Below are 19919 nucleotides of genomic sequence, written 5' to 3'. Positions count from 1 at the left end.
CGCCGCGCCCGCAGCTAGGAGCTACACAGACCACGGTTTCAGGCTGTAACAGTCCGTGGGCCAGCGATCGGAGCACTACCTTCTGGCGACCCCGGCATGGGTTCGCCCCGCTCCGCGATGAAATATGTCCACGCTGCGCCCGCTGCTGATGCTCCGGGCCCGACTCCGGGAAGACCACACCAATCCATGGTGTTAGGTCGCGAGGGAGGCAACATGGAAAAAGTCGCCTCTCCGTGGAGGAGGCGACTGAAAACGGATCCCCCCTTTCCCCCCTCACCACCCCCCACACAAGACACACCAAGAGACATTAAAACACACATTTGGACACACTAAAAAAAACTGAAAAAGTAGAAATGACGAACACGCTGCTGGTAGGGCAGCCGTCTCGCTGCGCCCCCACCGATAGTGAGTGATGATGGAATTAAAAGTAACACCAGCAAATTTGCAAATGTCACAAAGCTGGGTGACAGTGTGAACTGCAAAGAGGATGCTAGGAGGTTGCTGGGTGACTTGGACAGGTTGGGTGAGTGGACAGTTGCGTGGCAGATGCGGTATAATGTATATAAATGTGAGGTTATCCACTTTGGTGGCAAGAACAAGGAGGCAGATTATTATCTCAATGGTATCAGATTAGGAAAGGGAAGTGCAAATAGACCTGGGCGTCCTTGTACACCAATCACTGAAAGTTGGCGTGCAGGTACAGCAGGCAGTGAAGAAAGCTCATGGCATGTTGGCCTTCATAACGAGAGGATTTGAGTATAGGAGTAAAGAGGTCCTTCTGCAATTGTACAGGGCCCAGGTGAGACCACATCTGGAGTATTGTGTGCAGTTTTGGTCTCCTAATTTGAGGAAGGACACTATTGAGGCAGTGCAGTGTAGGTTCACGAGGTTAATCCCCAGGATGGCGGGAATGTCATATGAGGAAAGATTGGAAAGACTGGGCTTGTATTCACTGGAATTTAGAAAGATGAGAGGGGATCTTATAGTAATGTGTAAAACAATAAAAGGACTGGACAAGCTAGATGCAGGAAAAATGTTCCCAATGTTGGGGTAGTCCAGAACCATGGGGCATTGTCTAAGAATAAAGGCGAGGCCATTTAAAACTGAGATGAGAAAACACTTTTTCACCATGATCACAATGAATGGTGGTGCCTACTCGAAGGGCCAAATGGCCTCCACCTGCACCTATTTTCTATGTTTCTATGAGATTTCACAGTGGAGCAGACAAAGTGTGCAGGGAGGACTGTAGAGCCGGAAAGCAGAAGGATGGTCTTGACCCAAATGTCACTTATTCCTTTTCTCCAGAGATGCTGCCTGACCCGCTGAGTCACTCCAGCCTTTTGTGTCTTTCTTTAGTTTAGTTTAGTTTACAGTTACAGCGCGGAAGCACGCCCTTCAGTCCACTGAGTCTGGGCTGACCGGGAATCCCCGCACACTTACACCTGTACATCTTTGGAGAGTGGGAGGAAACTGGAGATTCCAGAGAAAACCTATGCAGGTCATGGGGAAAACGTACCAATTTTGTGCAGACAAACACCTGTAGTCAGGATTAAACCCGGGTCTCTGGCGCTGTAAGGTGGCAATTCTACCGCTGTGCCACCGTGATCCATTTTACCACCAGTTCACAGTCTCATCATATTAATCATAATCTGCAAAGTTTCATGATAGTCTGTGTTATGCGTTTCAAGTAAGAGAGCACCTATAGGATAGAAATCCGATTTACTCATGTGAAGGCAATTGTACAAAATCAGTGTTTCGTGTTAGGATATCTTGCCCTGCTAGAAGATGCACTGTTGAAAGACATCATTGTAAAATCATTGCTAAATGTGTAGTCACAGAAAGATCCCTGTGAAAGGTACAAACACCGCAGCTATATAAGCAGTTTGCTCATTGAATATTACCATTATTATTTTTCTCTGTTATTTTAACCCCAGAGCATCACCATGTTAACAGTTTTATGTAGAGAGCACTTTGTGATGTGTTATTTATGTTCTATATGAAATTATTGCGACACATATGCCAGTTGAGTTTTTCTTATGATTCATGGCATAATCATAACATATAATCATGATTATAACGTATAGTCATAATGCATAATCATACAATAATGTATAACATATAATCATACATATAAAATTATAAAAGGACTGGACAAGCTAAATGCAGGAAAAATGTACCCAATGTTGGGGGAGTCCAGAACCAGGGGCCACAGTCTAAGAATAAAAGGAATGCCATTCAAAACTGAGATGAGAAAAAACTTTTTCACCCAGAGAGTTGTGAATTTGTGGAATTCTCTGCCAATTCACTATATGAATTTAAAAGAGAGTTAGATGGGGCTCTAGAGGCTAGCAGAATCAAAGGATATGGGGAGAAGGCAGACACGGGTTACTGATTGTGGATGATCAGCCATGATCACAATGAATGGCGGTGCTGGCTCGAACGGCCAAATAGCCTCCCCCTGCACCTATTTTCTTTGTTTCTATCATTTATGCTCCTGCATTAAATATTGCTTTTTTAAACTCTTTCTAACTCTTCAATTCTCTCAGTGGAAATTGTAGAATTAATTGAGAAGTTCAGACCATCTCTCTAGCTTCATGTCACCAGGAAAGTCCTAAATTTAAGTCCTTGTTTTTGATCTCGGTCAGAGGAATCATAGGAGAGCAATGAAACTGCCCATTGTTTAGGGTTCAGGATGCCTGTTCAGGGTTGCTATCTTTGGCTCTACCCTAATGGAAAGTGCTCAAATTGAAGAAAATAGCTTGAATGTGACTTGAAGTGTGACTGGGCAAGTGTTTTCCCCAATACCTCAGGATCTAGGAAATTTCATGGTATGGTTACGTAATTCACCAGAACATAGCACAATTGAATCCTAAAAAAAACAATTAGTCATTGCAAGCAATGGAAATCTGAAATAGCTTGGTAGAATTTATAAGGAATTCTCTTTAACTTGAATAAATAATTCCTCTTGGTTCAGGTCCAAGCATGCTGTCAAGAAGCGCTTTGCCCCACATCAAAATACAGAAAATACATTAATGCTACATATTTGTACAACCTGGTTTCTTGCTGATCCAAGGTGATCAGGCTTAGCTTCTATGGTTGTATAACTTCTGCCCATTGCTTAAGCTTCCACACTCAAAGCCGCATTATTATCAAACAAAAGCTTTTCAGTCCACCTCATGACACGTGACAATAATAAACTAAGCTAAACTAAACTCCTGCAGGATATTGGATATTAGGGAAACTTCCAGTGTCCTCTTGTGATGACATGGAAAGTGTGCCCAACTGCAGTTTCTGACAAGTCACCAAGGACATGGAGTTGGAGTTGGAAGCTCTGAAGACCATTTGTGATGCTGAGAGCATCTTAGGAGTTTTAGTGAGGTGGTCACACCTAAGGTGCAGGCAGCATGCAGTTGGGTGACCACCAGGAAATGTAAAGGAAGCAGACAGTGAGGGTTCCCCTGTGGCTGTAGGGATGAAGCTGTTCCTGAACCTGGAAGTTACAGTTTTCAGTCTCCTGTACCTTCTTCCCGATGGAAGATGGATGGAAGCCACATTTCCTGGAAAAAGCCTTTTCCGGACTATAGGCATGTGACTAGTGGGATGCCACAGAGATCAGTGCTGGGCCCATTGACATTCATCATTTAATAAAATGTTTTGGATTAATGTGCTCACAGTGGTGTTATTACATAATTGGGTGTGGATTAGCTGGTGACAAATCTACCTTGTGATGGAGCAGTTATGACTAACTAGAAACACAAGATAGTGCAGATGCTGGAATCTTGCTGGAGTATTGCAGCAGGACAGGCACATCTCAGGATGGGTAACGTTTCAGGTCAAGACCCTTCCTCACTTGGGTTCCAAAGAATAGTCCTGACCCGAAACATCATCTTTCCATGTCCCCCACAGATGCTGCCTGACCTGCTGAGTTACTCCAGAACTTTGTGTCCTATATATTGACTAGTCAGCAGTAAGTGGCAAGTCAGTATATTTCTAAACTTTTAGTTTGAACAAATATCTGTCATGTCACGAATAGAGTCTAAATAATTATTAGTTCTATTGTTAAAATTAAGTGAGGAAGAGACGATCCTGGACTGACTCTGGACTCTGGTCCTGACCACGGGGGGGAAATGGAGGAGGACTGGCCAAATTTTGTGCCTTCCACCACAGTGATGAATGCTGTGGTGGATGTTTGTGTTACAGTTTTATTGTGGTTGTGTGTTCTTTATTATTGTATCGCTGCAGACAACCCAAATTTCCACCAGCCTGGCTGTGTGGCAATAAATTATATCTAATCTAATCTAATCTAAAATTAATATTAGCCCATTCCTATTCAAATGATTTAAACAGAGTGAAGTAATAAAGTTCTAAATTGGAAGCACACAGGTGTACAGTTTCGACAAGAGACATCATGTTATTCATGGACGCAATTGCTCACAAGAGTTTGGTCATTATTTACTTAATTGTAAATTCTAATTTTCCTTTCCTTCCCAATAAACTGGAGAGTGATTCTGCTAACCTTGTGCAGAATTTATCTTGCACACCCTATTTCTCAGAATCCAGGAATTAATCAATCCTCATCCAATTTACCGACAAGTCTTTACATTTTTAGTGAGATTCTGTACGTCATTCAATGGGGGTTTTTTGGTTCATGTCAAACAAACAACTTCATGATGGAGATTACTGTCATCAACAAGCAAGATGCTACTTGCTATCAAAACATTCTGCACACAATTTAAATAGAAATAACTCATCCAGTCCCGTTCTTCAAAAAAACAAAGCCTCTAACTTGGCAGATTCAACAACCCAGCATTGTAATGACCACATCTTGTTTTAGTGGGAAATTATTAAATTCCATACGGATGTGTCCATGACATGAAGTATCGCATGTACACGATAGCATCCCTATAGCCTTGATCCCAGAGGAATACTTAGCCCAGCAAAGGTTTTGTTCACTAAACAGTTGTAATTTATTAAGAATCACAGTATTTTCCCCTGATAACATGATATTGCAAAGGTCTGAAAGAGCAAATAATTATTTACATAGAAACATAGAAAATAGGTGCAGGAGTCGGCCATTCGGCCCTTCGAGCCTGCACCGCCATTCAGTATGATCATGGCTGATCATCCAACTCAATATCCTGTACCTGCCTTCTCTCCATACCCCCTGATCCCTTTAGCCACAAGGGCCACATCTAACTCCCTCTTAAATATAGCCAAAGAACTGGCCTCAACTACCTTCTGTGGCAGAGAATTCCACAGATTCACCACTCTTTGTGTGAAAAATGTTTTCCTCATCTCGGTCCTAAAATATTTCCCCCTTATCCTTAAACTGTGAACGAGGCTATCATTGAAGATTTATTTTCAATTACTTACACTTCCTTAGTGCATAGTGATGGGTGGTGGGTATACTGAGTAACATGTGGATGTAACAACATGAACTACTTGTTACAAAATATTGCATCAATGCTTTAACTAGATTATATACTAATGAAGCATGCAGTTCCACAGCACTTACCATCAACTGGATACTCCAGAAGAACATGACATTAATGAATCCACACCCTGTACACAATATGAATTGACAGAAATGATCATCACCAGAATTAGAATATGTACAATTTAGAAGGAAAAAACATTCTTGATGTAGATTGTTCTTCAGGAGCAATATTAGATTCTTATAACTTCCAGACCCAGATAATTAGTTAGACACAGACGTTGGAGTCAGCGCTTTATATCTAGATGTACTGTTTGTGAACCTCCATGAACCAAAATGACAAAACTAGATGGAACCTGTTCAGAGTACAAATAAAAGTAAATCCCTGTGAATAAGCACCGCAGGATAGGCAAGTGGTTACATGTTCACTTTGCGCAAAAACCATTTAGGAATTGCAATGGGATTAGTTTCAGAATTCAAGAGTATTAACACACGTAGGATAAGGAACACACCATTCAACACCCTCATGTCTTCAAAGCCATTCAACAGAATCATTGCTGATTCGATTTTCTTCATCCACTTTCCTGCCCTTTAACCATAATATTTGATCCTCTTACTGATTAGAAATCGATCACAGCCTTAAATATAGTAAAATGACCACAGTTCAAATATAGCCACAGTTCTCTGCCCCAAGGAGATTATAAAACTCTCAACATTCAATAATACAATCAATGTGTTCCACAAATATTTCAAAAGGGAGACACTGATGTGTCTTCTCCGGCCCCTTACCCCGATGGCGAGGTAATCTCAGACATGAAGCCAATGTCAGAAAATTCGTCATGCTCGAATTCTTCATAGTTAAAGAGGAGATTAATGCAATAGCAAGGAGAGACATTCTCTTGGATGCTGTAGAATTGGTATGGGTAGAACTGCGAAATAGTCAAGGGCAGAAAACACTTGTTGGATTTGTGTACAGGCCACCAAACAGCAGTAGAGAGGTTGGGGACAGCATCAAGCAGGAATTAGGGATGCATGTACAGTGGTTATCATGGGTGACTTTAATCTACATATAGATTAGATTAGATTAGATTAAACTTTATTAATCCCCTTATTCTGGGGAAATTCTGATGTCCTTGCAGCACACTAATAAAAATACAACATAGCATTCAAAAAGAAGTTCAACATAAAAAACATCCCCCCACAGTGATTCCCACTGTGGGGAAGGCACAAAGTCCAGTCCCCATCCTCTTGTCCACCCAAAGTCGGGCCTATTGAGGCTTCCACAGTCGCCGCCACGGCGCCCGATGTTCTCGCCGGGTGATGGTGCTCCGGCGTCGGGAGAACCCCCAGCGGCTTGGGGTGCCAGGAACGGCCGCCTTCCCACCGGAGACTGCGGCTTCCAAGCCAACAGACCGCGCCGGACGGAGCTCCACACACTGGCGATCTCAGCAAGAGATCCCAGGCTCCGGGATGTAACGTTCAGCGTCACAGCTAGCCGCTCCACAGAACCGCGGCTCCACAATGTTCTTATCGGCGGTCCCAGCATACTGGAGTTCCAGCGCGGCGACCCAGGAAAGGCATCGCCCGCTCCGCAATAGCGCTCCAGCGCTGCGCCGCCGCCAAAGCCGATGTTCTGCGCCGCCGCCAAAGCCGATGTTCTGGCCAGGTCCCCTCAGGGAAACGTCGCTCCAGGACCCGCTGGTAGGCCGCGAGGACAGGTCGAAGTCGCTGCTCGGAGGAAGGCAACCCCTCCGACCAGGTAGGGACTCGAAAAGCAGTTTCCCCCTTCCCCCCCACCACCCCCCACACATAAAAAGATTAGGCCCCCTGACTGTATACTCAACGTACTAAAAATAATAAAAAAGAAGGGGAAAAAAAACGGACAGCTGCAGGACAGGCAGCCGTTCAGGACAGCGCCTCCTCCGGATTGGGCCAACCTAATTGGTAGCGGCGCTGAGGAGGAGGATTTCCTGGAATGTATATGGGATGGGTTTTTTAAACCAATATGCAGAAGAACTGACTAGAGGGCAGGCCATCCTAGACTGGGTATTGTGTAAAGAGGAAGGGCTAGTTAGCGATCTTGTTGTGCAGAGCCCCTTGGGCAACAGTGACCATAATATGGTGGAATTCTACATTAGGATGGAGAGTGACACGGTTAATTCAGAGACTAGGGTCCTGAACTTGAAGAAAGGAGGCTTTGAAGGTACGAGACGGAAATTGGCGAGGATAGATGGGCAAATTATACTAAAAGGGTTGACGGTGGAGATGCAATGACAAAGATTTAAAGACCACATGGATGAACTCCAAAAATTGTTCATCCGTGTCTGGTGAAAAAATAAAACTGGGAAGGCAGCTCATCCATGGCTAACGAGGGAAATCAAGGATAGTGTTAAATCCAAGTAAGAGGCATATAAATTGGCCATAGGAAGCAGCAAACCAGACTGGGAGAAATTTAGAACTCAACAGAGGACAAACAGGTTAATTAAGAGGGGGGGAAAGGAGCATGAAGCTTGCAGGGAATATAACAACTGACTCTAAAAGCTTCTTTAGATATGTAAAAAGGAAAAGATTGGTGACGACAAGTGTAGGTCCCTTACAATCAGAGACAGGTGAACTTATAATGGGGAAACAAGGAAATGGCAGAATGGTTAAACGAGTACTTTGGTTCTGTCTTCACCAAGGAAGAGAAAAATAATCTCCCAGAAATACTAGGGGACCGAGGATCTAATGGGAGGGAGAAACTGAAGGGAATCCACATTAGTCAGGAAATGGTGTTAGATAAACAGTTGGGACTGAAGGCAGATAACACAGCTTCTTCCCTACGCTATTTTCGTGAGCTACAACAAGACCCCACGTTCAGCCACATCTTCCCCTCCTTCTTTCTGCCTCCCGGGGGACCACTCCCTCTGACACCTTGGTCCAATAATCCATATCTCTCTCCCTCTTTCCCTCTCTCTCCCCTCTTGCCCTCTCTCTCCCCCGTCTCACACCCTCCTCTCTCTATCTCCTCCCCTCTCTCCCCCCCTCTTTCTCCCCCTCTCTCTCTCCCCCTCTCTCTCCCCCCTCTCTCTCCGCTCTCTCTCTCCCCCTCTCTCTCAACCCCTCTCTCTCTCCCCCCCTCTCTCTCCCCCCCTCTCTCCCCTCCCCACTCTCTCCCTCCCTCTCTCACTCCCACCCTCTCTCTCCCCCCCTCTCCCCCCCCCTCTCTCTCCCCCCTCTCTCTCCCCCCCCTCTCTCTCCCCCCTCTCTCTCCCCCTCTCCATCTCTCCCCCTTCTCTCTCCCCCCTCACTTCCCCCCTCTCTCTCTCCCCCTCTGTCTCTCCCTCTCCCTCTCTCTCTCCCTCACTCTCCCTCTCTCTCCCTCTCTCTCTCTTCTCCCCCTCTCTCTCTTCCCCCCTCTCTCTTCCCCCCTCTCTCTTCCCCCCTCGTTTTCTCTCCCCCCTCTCTCCCCCATCTCTCTCCCTTCTCTCTCCCCCTCTCTCTCTTCCCCCCTCTCTCCCCCACAAGGTTTCACATGTTGTATTTTTTCTTTTTAGCTGTGAGTTCTGTATGGTAACAAGCTTGAACATCAGACAGATCTAAGCTAAGTCCACCAAACAATGGATAAGGTTATTCTTCCCTAGAGCAACTTGAAGCAGTCTTTCTTATTGCAAAAATATCAGTCATACCATGTGATACATATAGTTCCCTCTGCTACACCAATATCAATAGCACACACACTTTGATCAAACCAAGAAATGTCAAGTGAGATACAGTATAAAACAACTATGTTACGAGGATCTGTTTTGCCTCTGTAATCCAGTATCTACTGGGTGATGTAGATGGAGCATTGCTGAATTTTGCCCATTCTCACCATTTCTTCCACCTGGACTCCCAGTGAAGAACATGAGCCTGAGGCCTCATCTTTTTCCAGGAAATAAGTTGGGCCTGGATGCCTCAGAGATCTCTGCATTCTTACAATTCCATGACGCCATGTAAATTCCTGTTCTATCTATTCATCATTACATCCTATAAAATGCAGATGTTTTCTTGGTGTATGGTTTGCATAAAATGTTGGTGGATATTTTGAAGGATTTGTGCCAGTTTCTGGCAGAGTCATGCTTATCAGAAAATTGGGATCGGCACATCCGAATGTGGTGTCATTTTCCTGTTCTATTTTGTGCAATGATGATGGCATAATGTGCTGAGCATATGTCCCAGGCATACGAATGGAAATTGGATCAAAAGGTCATGGCCTACAATGTTGGTTACTCAGACACAGTGAAAAAAGGACCAATTAATATGTTTGATCAGGAATCCGCTATGATTTAAATGGTATATAAACTTTTATCATCACTGAGTCCCTTGTATTGGATTCCACATGCTGCTCATTTGCACTGACAAAAAACACCCCTGGGCAAGACACTGCAATCTGTGTCCTCGATGTGATGAAGGCATGGAGATTGCTTGAGCTACTCTGTAGCCCTGGGGCTCTTTACTCATTGCTGCCCTATTTAATCCTTCTCTCCCTGTGGTTCACTTTCCCTCCTCTTCTTACCATTTCTCTGACCTCCCTGCACCCTTCTCCAAATGGCCATTGAGAGTTCACTTGAACAGCTCTGACCTACCTCCAGGCAGATAGTGCACAGATGAAGCTGCATCTGTAAGCTCAAAATGCAGTGGCCATCTGTCAATGTGCAGTTCACATTGTGTTGTTCGTGAGTGGGGGGAAAAATCAGCAGCGATTTCTTCCAGCAAGGACAGCCGAGTTCTTGATATCTGTGTGATTACACCCTATTTGGCATCAGGGTATATAATTCAGCCCCTCTTCATGCCCTGGTTTTCTAACCTTGTTTGAAAGCGTTACCTGGAAAGCATTCAACCATGGCCAGGGCATTCAACCCAACCGAGTTTGCGATCACCTCAGGCTTTAAGTGAATATCTCGCCACCTTTGAATGCGCTGCAGAGAGGTTCTGGACATTTGGGTTACCCAACACTGGCAGAGGCATTCCTGCCGCCCTACTACAGGTACCTGACCCCCAACAGGATCAGAAGCGCGTCAATAATTCAGTCTGACCACTTGTATCCAACCTTTGAAACATCATCGTCAATAGTGTCTGAGGACCATAAATGAGGTAGACAAAAGTGCTGGAGAAACTCAGCGGATGCGGCAGCATCTATGGAGTGAAGGAAATAGGCAACGTTTCGGGCCGAAACCCTTCTTCAGACTCCAGCTCTTTTGTCTACCTTCGATTTTCCAGCATCTGCAGTTCCTTCTTGAACATAAATGAGGTCATAGCTTCAGAACTAAAGGACGTTCCTTTAACAACTTCTTCTTGCTTATGGCGTGCACAGCCTACGACAACTTGTTCTATTTGATCTTATTTGATTGTGGCACGCCAGGTTGATTGCATTCATTAAAACAGGGCGGACCACGTGAAGTTTGCAATCTCTCACCCCGTTCCTTTAACAAGGAGATGAGAAGGAATTTCTTTAGTCAGAGGCTGGTGAATCTGTGGAATTCCTTGCCACAGAAGGCTGTGGAGGCCATCAATAGATATTTTAAAGTCAGAGATAGATAGATTTTTGATTAGTGCGGGTGTCAGGGGCTATGGGGTTAGGAGGGATAGATGGATCAGCCATGATTGAATAGTGTAGACTTGATGGGCCGAATGGCCTAATTCTGCTCCTATCATTTATGAACGTATGAACTACAGATACCCGACCTACCACCAGGGTCAGAAGCCTGTCGATAATCCAGTCTGACCACTTGTTTTCACTTCTCAGTTTTAAACATCATCGTCACTAGTGTCTCAGGAACGTAAACGCATTGGCTAAAACAAATGAATACTTCTGCAGCAAATGGGCTGGAACCGATGAAGCCTCGGACAAAGATCAGAATTCCTATGTAGTGGGTGTGGGAAATGACAAACCTTGGATACAAAAATTGATAAATATGCAAAAACGTCCCCCACCTCCAATACTGTTTTATTACTCTATTTATTACTTCATGAAGGGAAATGATGTCCGGCTGTCTATTCAAGTGATCCTAAAAAGCAATTAATGATGACTACAGCAACAGTCATTTGTGTGCTTATTTTGCACGCCCCAACATGCATCATTACAATGAAGCCCATAAAACCGGATCCCATAATGTGTATCGACACAAAAAGCTGGAGTAACTCAGCGGGACACGCAGCATCCTTGGAGAGAAGGAATGGGTGACGTTTCAGAGTAACTCAGTGATGGTTCAATGGATATTTATTGTCGCATACGCAATTAAACGTTACACAGTAAAATTAATTTTGCATAGAATGCTGGCCCCACCATGTTCGGCGCCATTTCATCGTTCAAAATCCGGATTCCCGCGTGATCTTCTACCGGAGCGGCTCCTGATCCCCTCCTTCGCCCACGACCGGCATAACCCCTAAACCGTCATCTCTCTCATCTCTCATCTTTGTGTACCGGGGACAACCTCCTGCAGCCTTCCTAAAGTCACTCGAGGCATTACCCTAATTCACCCCCTACTCTCCCCCCCTAACTCACTCCCCTAATTGCTCTCCATGCCCAATTTCTACAGCGACTCCATCCGACTCCAATGCTGAAATGAACTATTCCATATCTGACGAGCTTTTGAGTAGTTCAGGCAACATCTGACTGCCTAACCCACTGAGTTACTCCTGCACATTGTGCCTTTTTTTTTGGTAAAGCAGCATCTGCAGTTCATTGTAACAGCATGAATACCGAAGTACTGTGGGTTGAATGGCTTATTTCATTGCTGGACACTCAATCTAATTTGTGAATATACAAACTAAACTAAAGTGATTTTTTTTCTGGCATTTTTAAAGATGCAATTTGTGCAGGAATTGTGTGTGTGACCTTACTTTCCAGGCACAACAGTCTTTGTTTTCTTTATGTTCCCATTAACTCTGTGCAGGAAGCATTAAATGGGTGTGTTAAAAACAATTTCACTGCCCGGATTAGGCGTTCAAATGACTGCAGCTGGGTGGCCCTTAAAGTAGCTTTTCTACTAACCCAGAGGGCGAGCTGCATTTTTCTTGAGGGACTGGATGCTGATTGATGTAAGATGGGAGGAAACACCAGAAGAAGGAGAGGGAGAGGGGGGGGGGGACCTCCTCTCTTCAGCACGTGACGAGCAAGAAAACAGCCAAGTGCGAATAAGATTGCAGCATCCAGCAGCCAAAGCACATGCAGGCAGATGTCGGGGAAAATAGAGAAGAGTTCTTGTCGAGGAGCTGAGTGCGACAGTCAGACAGTCAGTTAGTTAGCAGCTGGGCTGCACACTTTAGACAGCGGTGACCCACGCCGCCTCCTCCTGCAACAACTCCCGCAGTAAAAGCCAGTAGGTGATTACGCTAATTAACAGCCATGCAAGAATGATAACCTTCTCGGAGAGGATTAGCTCAGGGCACCAGCTGCCCTGCACTGAGATTCCAAGGAAGTAGTCAATGCTGAAGTGAACTGAGCGGAAAAGAGCCATGACATTCCCGGAAAAAACAGCAGGTACAAGGATAAGTTTTGGGACTGTTTGAAATAGTTGGCAACTTTAAGCATGAGTGAGAGTGCCTTCTTTTACCCAAAGGTTCCGATCATTCCAAGTGTATGACTGATTTAGTTTGGAACAATATTAGCCCAAGTAGTATTGTTACTTCAGTTTCCTCCGCAGTTAACTGCGGGGCGGGGGGGGGGGGGGGGGGGGAATGTTGTGTTATTGTTGTTTTTCATGTTTAAGTGGTGTTGGTTGGTGTAAATAGACTTCTGCACAGTTCCTTGACCTGCTGTGCCAGACTTTTGGGAAACCCCTTAGAACGGTTCCTGTTTTAAATATACACTGTACTGTTGGACCGGATTCTAGCGGCACGAATATGATTATTGATGACCTGCATTGAGGACAAAACTCCAGCTTCATCGGCGGACCAAGCAGGGGAAGTTATGATCCAGAACTGGCAGAAGTTTCAAAAGTTATTTACATTTGTTTACTTTTCTTTCCCCCACAATGACCCCCCCCCCCCCCCCCCCCCCCGTCTGTTTTTCTCCATTCCATGCTCTTAACTCTGTAATAGAAACATAGAAAATAGGTGCAGGAGTAGGTCATTCGGCCCTTCGAGCCAATAGGATTATGGCTGATTATCGAAAATCAGTAGCCCGTTCCTGCTCTCTCCCCATATCCCTTGATTCCATTAACCCTAAGAGCGATATCTAACTCTCTCTTGTATACATCCAGTAAATTGGCCTCCACTGCCTTCTGTGGCAGAGAATTCCACAGATTCACAACTCTCTGGGTGAAAATGTTTTTCCTCATCTCAGTCCTAAATGACCTATCCCTTATTCTTAAACTGTGACCCCCCCCCCTGATTCTGGACTCCCCCAACATCGGGACTTTTTTTCCTGCATCTCACCTGTCCAATCCCTTAAGAATTTTACATGTTTCTATGAGATATCCTCTCATCCTTCTAAATTACCGTGAATATAAGCCCGTGGGTTGTCACCTTGTCGTGGTGGAGAAGCTTATGTGGACCTGAGATCCAGTGAGCGATGCCATCTGGAGCTATGCTCCTGGTAGGGCCACCCATGGCAGTAAGGTCGAGGGGGAGGTCTCTGACTAAGAGCAATCCAACCAAGACCTCAATGATGGAACAGGCTGGCTGACCTTAGTGGAGCGTCACAGAAAAGGGTCTCCGGTCGTCTTGGACTCCATGCCACCGGATCCTGACCCAGATCTGTCAAGGACCGTGGGGTGGCTGTCTGTGCGTCAGTCTCCCCATGTTAAACAAAGTCACCCACAGGCATCCTCCATTTAGCGAATAGCACCTAGACCCACCCATGGTCAGCCATGACCGAAGGAGGCTTAAGAAGATAAGCCCAGTCGATCCATTCTTTGTAACGGTTAATGTTTAGTAACAATATTCATCACAGTTCTATTCAGTTCCTGCTGCCTACAGCTATTCTCCCTGTCATCCGCCTTCTGCTGATGGCTGAGTGGTGTAGAGGCTGACAGCCATTCTCAGGCATGTTTGAGATCACTCTATTCACAGAATTAAAACCTAGACTCTTCTGGGACATGATATGATGCCTTCTACCTTAGCAAGGCTGTGAACATTCAGCACTTGTAGCAGTTGTGAGGCAGCAAAGTGGTGAACCTAATTGAACTGCTGCTCACAGTTCCAGTGACCCGGATGCAATCTTGACTCTGGGTGCTGCCTCTGTGGAGTTTGCACTTTCTCTCTCTCTCCACGTTGGTTTCCTCATGGTCCTCTGGTTTACTCCAATATCCAAACAAAATGCAGGTTGGTAGATTAATTGGCAACTATAAACTGGATCAAGTGGTTAGGCAAGACAAAGAATCTGGGACATTAAATGGAATGCGGGAAGAATAAAATGGGTTAGGGTAGGATTAGTGCAAAATGGCTGCTTGGTGGCCGGCACAGACTTGATGAGTCAAACACTGTTTCAATGCTGTACAACTCTACAGCATTGTGAGTAGTTAATTATATATTCAGGACTAACATTGATAGCAGTTTCGACATGGGACCATACAAGGATGGGACAAGTACATGGGACGACAGATGGCACAATGGGCCAAGTGTTCGGCTGGCGACCGGAAGGTGGCCGGTTCGAATCCCGCTTGGAGTGCATACTGTCGTTGTGTTCTTGGGCAAGACACTTCACCCACCTTTGCCTGTGTGTCCCAGGGCAGCTGTGGCTACAGAAGTAGCTTACCACCACCGAGTGTGACTGAGGAGTGAATGAATAATGCGATGTAAAGCGCCTTGAGTATTAGAAAGGCGCTATATAAATCCCATCCATTATTATTATTATTACATACCTTCTGGGAACCATTCAAGGCACAGAATTAGCTGCAAACCTTTGGCCCGCTCCTATTTCTTGTTTTCTTGTACAACAACGTAGCTTGTGGTTGGCATAGCTCGGGCTGACAAAATTCAGGCTGAGATGTTGGGAATAATTGAGTTACTCAGAACTCGGAATCTGAAATTTTGTTTAACTGAATGGGAAACGGATTAGGCAAATGTACATTCATGAGGCTTTTATATATGGGGAGACAACGGAAAGTGAACAAAGTTCATGGAATTCCATTGTCGGAATGTTATCAGGAGCTAACTTTACTGACTTCCTCCAATAGTTTTCCTCACATTATTGTAAAAGGAACCCTCCCAAAGCTATATTTAATCACACCTCAAAAGGTGTTGATTTCAGACTGAAATGCAGTGCCACTGCCTGTCTTCTAAAGTGATTTTATGAACAGTGTATGCCAATTTTATGCATTTTCTATATTTAGGTGTTGGAAGAGATTGAGTAATTTTATGTATATTTGGACAAAGTGCACATTCTTTGATTTCCATTCTTTGCCAGGCGTTAGCAATGAGTTGAATGAATTGTTTGTGTGATGAGGTGTGTCTTCAACTACCTGCAGTTCACCTGCCTGCAAGAAGAGTGTGAATTTATCGTGTAAATTAATCCCTTTTGTACACATGGGTGAATCTTGGCAGCTAATGGCCATATTTTATTCGCCACTCGGTCTCACCGAACTGATAATAACCATTGAAGGGTTTGTGATATTAGTTTGCTTTTCTCAAATGTGCAAATAATTCCAGGTACCTGGTGCCATTAGTGGGAAGGAAATTTTTAATTACTGCAATAACATGTTTGCTGTTTGGCTAAAGTGCCATGCAAAGCCTATTATCAAGTATCTTTGTTAACAAGTTTGTTGTTATTGCTGATCTTTATTGCCTCTGGACTTGACTATGCCAACACACATTTCTGGACAGCAAAGATAGACAAAAATGCTGGAGAAACTCAGCGGGTGAGGCAGCATCTATGGACCGAAGGAATAGGTGACGTTTCGGGTCGACACCCTTCTTCAGATGTGGGGGGGGGGGGGGGGGAGGGGGGGGGGTAGAAGAAAGGAAGAGGTGGAGACAGTGGGCTATGGGAGAGCTGGGAGGGAAGGAGGGAGAAAGCAAGGACGACCTGACATTGGAGAAGTCAATGTTCATACCGCTGGGGTGTAAAGCACCAAAGCGAAATTTCTCGGGATTTTTCTGGACAGCGCCTCTCTTGTTCTACCCTTAACCTGAGATTGAAAACGCACCTATCCATGCCCATGTGCTTCACATCAATTATCTCTATTCATACTACCCTGCATTGATTCACAGTTGAGCAAAATCATGATATTAAAATTTCCATCCTCATTTACAAATCTCTCCAAGACCATATCCCACTTCCTCTCTCTAAACATATCTGCTCCTGCATCCTCCAAGAGTGCACCACTTTTCAATTGTGACTTTTTGATCATGCCATGAAAAACAATGTACTTTAAGACACCAAATTTGTAATCCATGGAATTCCTTCCCAAACCTTGGCTCCTCTCTTCACTACACTAGAACAACCTCTATGATCTTTTTTGTCCAGTTTTTGGCCTGCTGAACCTTGTACTGCTCGGTGCCAAATTTTCTTTGAGAATAACATTGGCAGGACCTCCACAGTAAATGGCGGGGCTCTGGTGAGTGTTGTAGAGCAGAGGTATCTGGGAGTGCAGGTACATAGTGCATTGAAAGTGGCATCACAGGTAGAGGGTGGACTGAAGGCCTTGGGCTCATTGGCCTCCATCAGCCAGGGTATAGGGAGGTTTCACGGCAGTCGGGTCACGACCCATGACCCGTACTGTTGCTACGCTACTCCAAGTGGAGTACACAAGATGAACTGCAGGTAGGCATTTACCATTGTTTCCAGCGTAGCGGGCCCGTTAAAACCCGCTGAAATTGTCAATTTTTGCGCTGTAAATAATTATGGAAATCGGGATAAGCGTGCGAGACATTTAGCCTACTTCAGAATTCCAAAAGTGAGGAGAAATGACGGCAGATAGAAGCGAGAGCTGAAGGGACAACAACAGCCAGAGTGCTTGGCGAACATTGGCCGTTTGCTCACTGCATTTCATCAACTAAGGTGTTTTTCTTGATTCTTTTGGCATCTAAAAAGTTTCAGAAGTGATAAACCTGGCTGTATTTTTTTTAAATCGCCCATGGTTCTCAAGTTGTTTTTTACATACAAAATGAAAACGCATCTGAAGAAAAATTTACAGCCAGATTTATCACTTCTGAGAATTTTTAGATACCAAAGGAATCAAGAAAAAACACAAATAATGCCTTACTTGATGAAATGCAGCGAGCAAACGCGATCATTCACAATATTTTCAATTCCGATATCTGCACGGCCATTGTTTACCAAGCACTTTAGCTGCTGTTGTCCCTTCAGTTCTCGCTTCTCTATACCTTCATTTCACTTCACTTTTGGAATTCTAAAGTCGGGTACATGTCTCTCACTTACCCCGACTCCCACAATTTTTTTCAGCGCAGAAATTCAACATTTTGGCGGTTTTTAACAGGTAGGAAAGTACACGTTTTCGCATTAATAACATATACCGGAAGTGACGGATGTCCTCCAGATGGATTTAGCGGCTCCGTGCGTCGAACCCTCTGACCCAAGTCAAGTCAAGTGTATTGGTCACATACACATACGAGATGTGCAGTGAAATGAAAAGTGGCAATGCTCGCGGACTTTGTGCAAAAAGACAAACAAACAAACTATAAACGCACTCATAAACACACACATATTCTTTTACATATTAAATATTGGAAGGAAAAACGTTCAGTAAAGATCCTGGTGAGATTTACAGTCCGAATGGCCTCTGGGAAGAAACCCCTTCTCAACCTCTCCGTTCTCACAGCATGGCAACAGAGGCGTTTGCCTGACCGTAGCAGCTGGAACAGTCCGTTGCATGGGTGGAAGGGGTCTCCCATGATTTTATTGGCTCTGGAGTTGCACCTCCTGATGTATAGTTCCTGCAGGGGGGCGAGTGAAATTCCCATAGTGCGTTCGGCCGAACGCACTACTCTCTGCAGACCCTTCTTGCCCTGGTCAGAGCAATTCCCAAACCAGATGGTAATATTACCGGACAAGATGCTTTCCACAGCCGTTGAGTAGAAGCATTGGAGGATCCTCGGAGACATTCTGAATTTCCTCAGTTGCCTGAGGTGGTAAAGGCGCTGCCTTGCCTTACTCACGAGTGCTGCGGCATGTGATGTCCATGTCATATCCTCAGAACAGCTCACCCTATCCACAGGATCCCCATTTATCCTCAATGGTGTGTACGTCCTCGGATGATGTGCCCTCCTAAAGTCCGCGATCAGCTCCTTCGTTTTTTTGATGTTCAAGAGGAGGGTGTTATCCTGTCACCAGAGTGCTAGATCAGCCACCTCCTCCCGGTAGGCCTTCTCATCGTTGTCTGAGATCAGGCCCACCACCACAGTGTCATCAGCAAACTTAATTATTGAGTTGGAGCTGAATCTAGCCACACAGTCATGTGTGTACAGGGAGTACAATAGGGGGCTGAGGACGCAACCCTGGGGCGATCCTGTGCTCAGGGTGAGGGACTTCGATCCCTGACCCAGTGACCTTTCGTGCAACCCCCCTATTGAGTATAGAAGTTGGGAGGTCATGTTGCAGTTGTATATGACATTTGTGAGGCTGCATTTAGATTATTGTGTTCAGTTTTGGGCACCATGTTATAGGAAAGATGTTGGCTTGCTGGGAAGGATGCAAAAAAGATTTATGAGGATGTTGCCAGGGCTAGAGGGTCTGAGTTGTACGGATAGATTGAGCAGGGTAGGACTCTGTTCCTTGGAGCACAGGAGGATGAGGGGTGATCTTATAGAGGCGTACAATCTTGAGAGGAAAGAGTCGGGTCAATGCACAGAGTCTCTTGCCCGGAGTTGGGGAATCAAGAACCAGCGGACATCGGTTTAAGGTGTGGAAGGAAAGATTTAATAGGAACCTGAGGGGTAACCTTTTTAAAATAAAGGTTCAAAGGTTCATTTATGGGTGGGTGTATGGAATGAGCTGCCGGAGGAGGTAGTTGAGGCATTTTAGAAAGATTTAGACAGGTACATGGATAGGATAAGGTTGGAGGGATATGGGCCAAATACAGACAAGTGGGACTAGTGGAGATGAGACATGTTGGTCAGTGGGGGCAAGTTGGGCCGAAGGACCTTTTTCCATGCTGTGTGATACTGTGACACTATCACTCGTGTTTCTTAGTTCACCTTGAAATGTTGGTATATTATCATCTTTTAAAAGATACCTTACAAATCTAAGTTAATGCTGTACCAAGAACACACAGGATGACATTATTTTCAGTGATTGTCTCTGTGATCCTTGAAATTTTTGATTTGAGGACTTGATCTCCAGTTTTCATTTCTCCCCTTGTTACTATCTCATTGCTGTCACTAATCATTGTCACCGTTCTAGGTCCCTATTTTCTCCTCTTTCCTTCCCAGTTCAAGCAAAGCACAAGGTCAAATCCTTTTTTTCATCTCCCTTCGACTCGAGTCTTAGACAACTGTTTTCCCCCAGTACTTAGTTCGGGCCGAATCAGACCTGCCTCTGCCAGTCACAACTTCAGATGTG

General features: G+C 44.9%; 1 protein-coding gene across 3 annotated transcripts in view; it reads left to right on the top strand.

Annotated features, from left to right (window-relative positions):
- Positions 1 to 19919, top strand: part of pdzd2 (PDZ domain containing 2) — a 376364-nt gene that overhangs the window by 112951 nt on the left and 243494 nt on the right. The window contains exon 1 of one of the 3 annotated variants that reach the window (XM_033031792.1): positions 12596 to 12938. The exons of the other annotated variants lie outside the window; for them this stretch is intronic. The gene's annotated coding sequence lies outside the window, so the exon portion shown is untranslated. Of the gene's footprint in view, positions 1 to 12595; positions 12939 to 19919 lie in introns of those variants that run through there. 3 annotated transcript variants of the gene reach the window in all.

The sequence above is a fragment of the Amblyraja radiata genome, chromosome 1, assembly GCF_010909765.2.
Source record: "Amblyraja radiata isolate CabotCenter1 chromosome 1, sAmbRad1.1.pri, whole genome shotgun sequence".
Taxonomy (NCBI): domain Eukaryota; kingdom Metazoa; phylum Chordata; class Chondrichthyes; order Rajiformes; family Rajidae; genus Amblyraja; species Amblyraja radiata.
The sequence above is the reverse complement of the archived record's forward strand: the minus strand, read 5'-3'. Positions and strand labels throughout refer to the sequence as shown.